The sequence below is a fragment of the Merops nubicus genome, unplaced genomic scaffold (genome assembly GCF_000691845.1).
Source record: "Merops nubicus isolate BGI_N331 unplaced genomic scaffold, ASM69184v1 scaffold7430, whole genome shotgun sequence".
In the NCBI taxonomy this organism is placed as follows: Eukaryota; Metazoa; Chordata; class Aves; order Coraciiformes; family Meropidae; genus Merops; species Merops nubicus.
In genome coordinates, this window is record NW_008580784.1 from 17,839 (window position 1) to 28,122 (window position 10,284).

Here is a 10,284-nt window from a genome sequence, read left to right on the forward strand (position 1 = left end):
TGCAGAATCACAGAATGGCTGAGGTTGGGTGGGATCTCTGGAGGTCGTTTGGTCCAGCCCCTCCTAGTCAAGCAGGGCCACCTGGAGACCCATTGCCTAGGACTGTGTCCAGATGGCTTTTGAATATCTCCAAGGACAGAGACTTGACAACATCTCTGGGCGACCCATGCCTGTGCTTTGTCCCCTTTACAGTGCAAAAGTGTTTCTTTATGTTCAGAGGGAACCTCCTGTATCTTAATACGTGTCCATTGCCTCTGGTCCTGTCAGTGGGCACTACTGTGGCTCTGTCACCTTTACACCCTCCCTTCAGGTATTTCTATACACTAATAAAATCCCTCTGAGCCTTCTCTTTTCCAGGCTGAACAGACCAAGCTCTCTCAGCTTTTCCTCACAGAAAGGCTCCAGTCCCTTCATCATATTTGTGGCCTTTCAGCCAACCTCTCCAGTATGTCTATGTACCTCTTGTACTGAGGAGCCCAAACTTAGACACAGCACTCCAGGTGTGGTCTCACCAGTGCTGGACAAAGGGAAAGGGTTGCCTCTCTTGACCTCCTGGCAATGCTTTGCCTAATGCAGCCCAGGATACCATTAGCCAATTTCATGGCAATGGCACGTTGCTGGCTCGTGTTCAACCTGTTGTCCACCAGAACCTCTAGGTCCACGTGGGGCCCCCTCAGCATATATTGGTGCATGGGGTTGTTCCTCCCTAGATGTAGGACTTCATATTTCCCCTTGTTGAACCTCATGATGTCTAGGTCCCTCTGGATGGCAGCACAACTCTGGTGTGTCAGCCACTGCTTCCAATTAGTGTCATCAGTGAACTTGGTGAGCGTATACTCTGAAAGAATGCTCTCCTGGTTAGTACTCAGCTTATCCAGAGAAGACAAAAGATGAACAATATCAGTATCCTTGTGATCCATGGTGTACATGCAATTTTGCAGCTGTTTTGATCAGTAGTTACCCTCCTTCATACTACAGCTCAGTAGATCCTGGCTGTGTTCCCTCAAATGGAGAGAGAAATTTGGTCCTTTTTGTACTATACTCTTTTTTCATCCAGTTTCTTTAAAATAAAAAGACTTTTAGTTACAAAACCATGGACAAGAACACATAAATAAAACTATGTAAATGTGCTCTCTGAGACATACAAAAGTAGCTTCTAAAAGCTTAAAAGAAAATATTAGGACCTCTGCTCAATCTCTGCAATTTCAGTGCATGTAAGATTACAGGAATAACCGTAGTGAAGGTAGAGATGAGTAAACCACACACATAATGCTATGTATTTGCTTTATGTCACCCTACTTAATTCAATCTAAGAGTAACAAATAATTCTGCTAAGCCCAGCTAGAGGGGCAGATGCCTAATTTTTCAGAACAATGCTTCCAATAGGGGCTGTGTGTTCCAGAAATTAAAATCTGTTTTCACTTCAAGCTCTGCAATCCTCTGCTACCTGGCTTTCAATTGCCACAATTTACTGAGGAAACAAAAGCATATGTGGCTTCCTCAGCTTTTTTACCAACTTTTCCTCATCTGAAGGGAGAAACAGTCATCACAATCAGTCTACTCGCATCCCGAGATGTGGCATCATCCTGCCAAGAAACAATTTCACATGAATTATAACTGATGCCATAGTTCAGATAATGAAATCTCAAGTGCTTTAAAGCAACTCTTCCAATAGCAATAAAGAAGAAGAAGGAAGTAGTGTGATGAATTATCTGACTGATGGAGCTGGTCACTCATGGCCATCCTGAAAAGTAGACTATTGTTGTTAGCAGTGGGGCTGCTCGCAAAGTAGGGTGAAAGACTGCCACAGGGAAAATGAGTGGCTTTAGGGGGAGTGAGACTAAATTAATCTCGTTTAAGTTTTTAATTATAAATCATTTTCTCAGCTCAAACCATGGTTTTTATTAATGCCTTTTGTTAAATCTATTGGAATATTGAGATGAGTGCAGCACAGAGAGGAAGCAGTATGTCGGGTTTTGTTTGCAAAATAAATGCTTTCCAAAGCTCTGTATGGGAATCCTGGAAAAGGATGGTTTTGATTTTCCCTTGAGAAATGGGCTGAAGCATTTTTGTCAATAGGCATCCTTTCCAGATAGAAACCTAATTCATTCTGGCCCTACTGAATGGTTTCAGAGCCATGCACCCTGGCAGCAATAATACTGTCAGCTTTACTCTCATATTAAATTCACACTTGAGAAGCTGTAGATGATGAACTTCAGATTTCTCTAACTCTTGATGCTGTTTTCAGATTTTGAATAAACTAAAGTAAAAGCTGTTTGCCAAAGGAAGTCAAAGAGTCTGTTGATACAAGTTTGCCAATTAGGGTCAGCCTTGGGGGTATATAGTAAAACATTAAAAAATATATATAGGCATTGTATCAATTAATCTAGAAGTAGTAGAGTGACCTTCCATTATGCCAGCTTAAATCACATTTTAACCTTGTCTCTTTCCTTTTGAGTATGTATATGTACTATGTTATATATATAGTTCAGAAATCCACAGAAAGAAATTATGTCAGGGTAAAATAAATAAACCAAGGAGGAATCTGGTAGTCCAAGTCCAGGACAACTAAGACATTGAAGCAAACTTCAGTTTTAATCCTAGACTTCAGAAAAAACAGTCTTTCTCCACTTTAGTATTCACTGATCTCAGTGGGAGATGGGAGAACAGCAATTTCTGTGCTGTGCATGTTTATATAATATCTTGAACATTTCAGCAAGAAGGTGTGCCTATTCAAGATGCAAGCATGATTGCATGCTGACGGTTCAGTTTTGAAAAAGAGGAATTTGTATCCCTTTTAATGTTTTTTCTTGTGTGTATAGACATGGCCCTACTAGCCTGCATACAGCTTTCCTAGCTCGGCTGGCATGATTACTCTTTTGAGCATAACTAGGTTATGCAAACAGAGATAAGGTTTTAGGTTTTCCCATTCACCAAGGAAAATAACAAGAAAAGACACATGGAGAACATTATCAGTGTTGAGTTTCTTTTCTCAGTACAAGCCACAGACTCTCAAACCTTTACAATGGCTGTTCAGATGATTTGTCCACCAGAGATTTCTTTAGAACTGACCGTGGCAATTTATTACTGGAGAATGAACTTTCCGGCCTTGCCTCACCATAGGAACATGGCTGGGTCTCAGGCAAGTTCTGCCTAGAGGTTTACTTTCCTCCTTGGGCCTCTTCCTTTTTCTAGAGCTATATTCTACACCTGATATACTAGACCCAGCACTTAGGCAGAGTACACCTTAAAGTCATTATGAAGAACAGCAAAAAAATGTTGGTAGGTTTCAGATTGCCAACTAAGTCTAAATTAAATAACCTTACAGTATTCACTATTTAATATGGCTTGTTCAAGAGAAGATTAAAATAAGTATGACAACATCATCGTAGCATGATCATGGAGAGAATTATATGATTTGTTTCAGTTTTGAGGAAATTAGACTCAGTAGGAAAAGAAAAAAAAAATTCCTCAGCCATAAGAACCAGCTGTAGCACTAAAACATGGACAATAAAATTAATTCCCAATTAAAAAAAAAAAGTCATAAGTATCTGGGGAAATGTTGCTTCGTAAAGCAACATTTTAGTTTAGTTTAGTGAAGGAGGGTTGTAGAACTACGAAGATTGGTCTGTATTTGCACATCATAAAGTCCCCTGAAACTCTCCCCTTTGAACCTGAGATAAGCAGAGTGGATGCTTCCCAACAGCTTCTGGGCACCACTCTTCCTGTCTTTCCTTTTACGGTACTCAGTCAGAGCTATGATTCAACCTCACAAACCCAACATATTTCTACTCATCTGAGCCCTGACACCATAGAACCTCGTTCCTCACCAGGGTGTCAGACATGTCTAGAAGGACAGATGGAAGATAAAACGGTTAGCTGTATTACACATTAAAATGGAAAACACTGCAATTCACTGAATAAAGTACCTAGAGAAGACTTTCCTCAAAGCACCAGATGCAGGTAACACCAAGCTAATGTCAAGCACTGAAGAAAGCTGGAGCAAGCTCCATTGCCCAAACCTATGTCTTGAATTTGGTAGCAGCCAGGTTCTCTATACACCCTTGGCCCTTGCCAAGTTAATAGAAGTCTTTTCTACGGCCAACAAGGAAAATGTTGCAAGACAAAAAAACAAACAAACAGAAAAGGTTCCTTTAAGCCAAGATGGCTCCAAGCAGCACCAAAGGTAGGGAACCTTCCAGTTGTTTCACATGAGCACTCAGGCTTGTCACTGGTATTTGTAGCACTTGGACATGTCCAAGTGGAAAGGATTTGCTGTCACTGAAATCATTCTAATCCATGGATATATGGGAGATTCCTAAAAATCAGACATGTATAGGTATCCTGGGCTAAACTGGTGAAATGCAGCACTCCAGAATTAACCACCCCTGCACAGTAACGGTGAGTCCAAAACCGCTGCACTGAATTTCCTGATGGGCATTTTACAACATGATCATTCATCCACTCTCAGCCTGACTAGGGACAGAAATGGAGCAGCATCAGGACATTACTAACTCAACAGCTGGCCCTTGCTTTGTGGTTTTCTTCCTCTCCACATTTTAGCAGTATGTGGCTATTTCTATTATTTCCTGATCTGAGTCCTTTCTGTGTGTAGAGATGTTGGTAATGGCTAATTGTATTCATGAAATTCTAGCAGGGAATGCATTTCAGCATGCAATACTCTGAATATCCTGCATTTATTCTTAATCAGGAAGCTCAGCTTCTAAAGTGTACTGATACATTTCCTTTATTTTTATGTGGGACACCTTACAAAAAAAAACCAAAAAAAAACTTGGCAAGACCTCAGTCTGTACTAGACTGAGATTTTAACTTCTTCAAAGCCTTGTGTTAAGGAAAGATGAATCAGTTTGAATAAGAAAGGGATCCTCATCCTTCATGCTGTACAAATGGAGAAATCTGGCAGCCCTCTGAGAGTGATGTCATTCCTGATTTCAAATGCTAGCAGGAGTTTGAAGATGCAGATCTCACCAACCTACTCAAAACTGAAAGGCTGCATGGTAGCATTTCTTAATCTGACAACTAGATTTCCTGATATGAGAACTTCAGCTGCAACACTGAAGATGATCATAAGGATCACTAACATCTGCTGTGGTTTATGCCTCCCTGTCGGGAAGGGGCTCCGGAGAGGAGAGAAGCACTCCAGGGGGGTCAGCCATAAAATCCATTTATTGCAAAGTTTTACAGCTTTTTATAGTTGACAAGAGACAGCCCCCCAAGCCCCATAGGTTAACAAGCCTGTCCATATCCTAAGGTGAATTACAGACTGGATAACAATCATTGTCCACGCTCTGTCCATGCGCCCTGTCAGCCTTGAGAATTGTTGTGCTCAGCTCTGCCCGTGTTTACATTCTTGTCCGGGTGAGCCGCCAGCGGAGCCCCCTTATCTCCTCCTTGTTTTGCTTCACTCCTAATTCAAGGTCGTTTCACGGACTTTCTCAGGCCTACGAGAATCTCACTGTCAGCACTGATTGTCCAAAAACATGTCATCCTGCTCTGCAGATCATGAATCCACACATCCCTACAGAAATACATGAGCTGAAGAAAATGTATTTAGCTCCTTTCTCAAGTCAGAAGGTATTCAGAGCCCCCCAAGTCAAAGAGCCATGATGACATTGTATGCTATTGTTACCTAGTCAAGTACTAAAACACCAGTGAAAGAAAAAATCTGTGCATATACAAAAACAACTGTACCCTTCACCCAGAGTAAAAACTAACACTTTATTCATACTGATCCCAAAGAACATTTCATCAGAGTGAATTTCTTTAGGTTACTGTGTGGCTCAATAAGTAACCAGTCTCCAAAGAGAGGCCAAAGGGTAAAAGTGTGTATTAGAATACAGGTTCATAAATATAATGCTGAAAAGCATAGAGACATGTTTATGTTTCTCAGATAGAGAACATACATAGCAGCAGCCAGGAGGGTTTCCAGGAAGAGATGCTAATAATGATAATCTTTTTTTTTGAGATTCTCTTTAAAAAATATATACAGCAAATACTCTTTTCAAAGCTTGTTTATATTAATTTTAAATTCCAAGCACAATGGTTTTGAAAACATCTGCTGCTGACCACTTGCCCAACATAGAATGACATTATCATTAACAGGCAGACCAGCAGCCAAACTCCTCCCTACACTCCCACATCACACACCAGAGATCCAAACTGCCAGACAACCAGAGGGAGGAACAAGTCAATGCACTCACCCACCACAGGGGACATGAAGAAGGGAGCGAGCCAGGCAAGGAGCCAAGCCATGGGCAATGGTAGCAGCCAGGCCATGAGCCCTGTTACATAGTAGAAACTCAGACAGCTTCATGTTCTGGCCCTGCCATCCCAGGAACTCCACTTGCTGTGAAGAGTTAGGGAGCCCTTTCAATAACCAGAATCACAGCACATACCCAAAGTAGACAAACCTCCCAACCCCACTGCCAGCAGAGTCAGCTCTTACAGAGGTGGCTTCTTGCCCCACCTCCAAGTTAATGTGGAAGGTGGCGGCAGCTGGGGGGGATCTAATCCGTTCCCACCCAAGGCTGGCCAGACCCTGGGTGAAAAGCAATCAGGAGGGTCTTTCTTCCTTGGCTGGGGACAACATCCATATGCCAACCTTCATTCAGGGCTGGGGGTTTAACCCCTGCACTTCAGAACAGTAACTTTCTGCAGAATTGTGCAGGCAGCTCAGGAACTGGGCTAGTTAGGACTGCAGCTCAAACTAACTCAGCCCGGTAGTGTGTATGTGAATATGTAACTCTACACGTATACACAGCTCCTGATGCCCTTCAGTGTGGATCCAGAAATGCAAACTGATGGAAAGCATCTAGGAGTTGAGTACGAGGGGAGCTGGAACACACAGTGTTACAGTAGTGGCCACTGGTTCAGCTCTGCAAAATGCAGGAAGGGGGTCAAGACTCAGACTACCATAGAAAGACCCCCCACAACTTACCCTGAGTTCTGCCAACATTTAGAAAGTAATAATGAGCGGTGTAGGAAGCAACAGCTACTTCCCTTCCACTTGCTTAGGGCAGCAGAGAACCTGAGCAGTTGCCTTTTCCTATCTAATAGTGCTGTTTCCACTGGATGGCTTGCCGTGCTTCAGTAGCACAGCCACCTCAAATATTCCTGATGATGCATTGTCATGAGTTCTTAAGGCACAGACTGGGGGGGGGGGGGGGGACAGGGGAGCATGTAGCAAGTGCAAGTGCTTGCACACAGTACAAACCCTTATCCTCATAGCTGTTCCTAAAACACAACCACAGCTCCAGATAATTTATGCTTTGTCTGAAAATCTTATTAGTATTTATGGGAATTGCTGTGTATAGTTACACGTGGTGTTTCTTGCCAAGGATCCATTTAATGTTCTGCCCTTAAGGTGCATCAATTGTCATGTAGCAAGTGCAAGTGCTTGCACACAGTACAAACCCTTATCCTCATAGCTGTTCCTAAAACACAACCACAGCTCCAGATAATTTATGCTTTGTCTGAAAATCTTATTAGTATTTATGGGAATTGCTGTGTATAGTTACACGTGGTGTTTCTTGCCAAGGATCCATTTAATGTTCTGCCCTTAAGGTGCATCAATTGTCTGAAAAGTTTCCTCTGTATAGATTTGAGCAATATGAGACTGCATTTTCAGATATTCCTGGCTGGGATCCAGTCCAAGATTCATAAATACATTGATTCAGAGAAGGAAATTAAGGAGATGGGGAGAACAAAGGGAAGCACAGACCTTATAGTCTGTGTCACACAGATTGAATCAGTCTTCTGTTGTCTGCATTGGAGGGACTATATCAATCAAAGATATGCTTAAGAAATGGCTCTGAATCACTGAGCTCTGTGTAACCAGGAAATTTACATTGCTGTGATGTTTATCAGCCAGTGAAAAGTCTTTAAATACATACTTAGGATTGTATCTACTACTCACCAGATTGGCACCTGTCAAGATGAACCTATCTTGGGTGTTGAAGCAGGCTCCCTTCTTCTCCCCATTCTATCATCTTCTAGCACCAGCTTCATTCATTTCAGATTGGTTCATCTACTCGGTGACTCTTCCTCAGGATCTGGAGTGCTGTTTTTCACTATTTCTCTGCCTGAAGTGGAATCACGTTGAAGAATGGTGTGCAGCTTGTGTGTCCCCACTGAAGCTTACTTACTATCTTCACTTTTCCCCTGTAAGTCTTTATCTCAGCTAAGGCTGGGAAAGTCCTGATGCTCAGTATGTTTTCCCACATTTTCATAGTGCCCACATAGGTTAAAAAAAAAAAAAAAAAGAACATTAAAACTGATGACAAATGAATAAGAGGAGGATATATGCGGATACATGCAAGATATTTATAGGGAGGGGAGACTGTTAAGAGCTGCTAGACCATAAACGAGTTCAGCTAGGTCTGCTCAGAAACAGACATGTTTTCATCAGATATGCTGATTCTTTCAGATAGAAATAATTTCTGTAGATTACATGATTTCACTGGAATTTGTAAGGAATTCTGCTAAATGCCTGTCTGCTTTCCTGTTGTTCTTCCACCCAGTTCCAGGATCACCGTCCTTGTTGCTGGGCATGGGGAGAATGGAATGTCTGATTCTCAGCATCCCAAGATCCAGAGTGACTTTTGCGTCCATGGCTTTAGGGTTTTCTCTCCTTTCATAGAAAGGGAGACATCATTTCATGAAGAGATATTGTTGATGTTGATCTCTGCACAGGACCACCCCAGATTTCACTGTAACTCAGCTCCCCATCAGATGCAGAAATTAATTCTCTCAGCTCTGTTCTCCACTGTGTCTCACAGCTAGCTCTTCAAAATGTGAAGAAAAGCAGAATTTGATGCTTAACTACTTGGAAAGATGTAAGTGCACAGCCAACCCACTTAAGAACTTTGCATCAGTGAGGGAGAAAAAGAGGAAAAAGCCAAACATGCCAGCTGTTGCTAAACTGTATGTGGTAAAATCAGACCTTTAAGATATGTTTGTGAGGTGCAGCTGAGCTATCTGTAATGTGTACCACATGCTGCCTAATGTGGTGCCAAGGTTTTAAAGAACCCTCTGAAATTTTAAGATGATGCATTTCTTTTTTTCTAATCCTTCTCTTGCTTGTGTTTCATAGCAGATCAGGTAAAAAGTGGTTTTTAATATCTTAATGTATGTTAGTGGTAAGGGAGTAATACAATCTGTTGTCCAAACGTCTGGTGCATTTGGTATTTATACTTGTAAGGGTAAATTTTATGCCAGATATATTTTTTCTCCACAGGTATTTGCTTTGTTACATCTATGTTGATGTTTCCTAACTAAAAAAAAGATATCTTGCAGATGAACACGTGTATTTCTCCTCTGACTAACAGTTGCTTCCACCAGAGCTGCATGTGCAACCTCTGCTGGAAACTGAACTGTTTCCATCTTCTGGAAACTCAACTGTCAGCTTTAACCTTGTGACACTTTACCCACACTGTGGCTCCTAGAGGAAAGAAATTGCTGTAGGATGGAAAGTGCAGGACAGTGATAAATAAAAATTCTTGTAAGCTCAATGTCTATCTTCAGCCAGACACACTCAAAGTGGAAAATAAGTGCTTTTATTTCACAAAATACATTGCAGCATCCTCTCTTTGGTCATGAAATGGCATGAGCACTGTTATTACAATGCATCTGCAGGCAACTGGAATTAGCAGAATGGGAAGAGCTAGTTAAATTCTGTGTACTGATTGTACAGCACCCCAGCAGCCACTGGAAAGGCGGCCATGCAGGGGAGAAAATAAAAAAAAATGTGTGCATGGGAGGGGTGGTAAAGGAGAAAGAGAACTAGAAAAGTTAAATTTGATTAAAAAGTGTTCCTGTCCATTGCTGGAAGTTACATTTCTGACCTGTTGTTATTGATGTTCATGAATGTAAGTCTGTACTTTCATGTGTTGCTGGAGGAATCTGTTCTGTCTGTCAGTCTGAAGAAACTTGCTCCCTTGATGATGATGGGTAGAGGGCAGCCTCTCATGGGGACTGCAAATATATCCGTGCTAATTTCTCCATTAAGTAAGAAGCTCAATCCAAGACATTTGGAACCTATCTCTGAAACTGGCAAAAATTTAGTATTTCACTAAATTGGCCACTTTACCAGTGACAGTTCCATCCTCTAAAACATCAAAAAATGTTCTCAGGGTGAAGAAAGACTTTCAGGTTGTCTTAAACTAGGAGCATTACTGCATGCAGAAATGCATTCCGGGTTGTTTTCCTACTCCCAGCCATCTGTTAAAATGGCATCCAGGCAGCTCAGAAATCCTTCGTTTTATT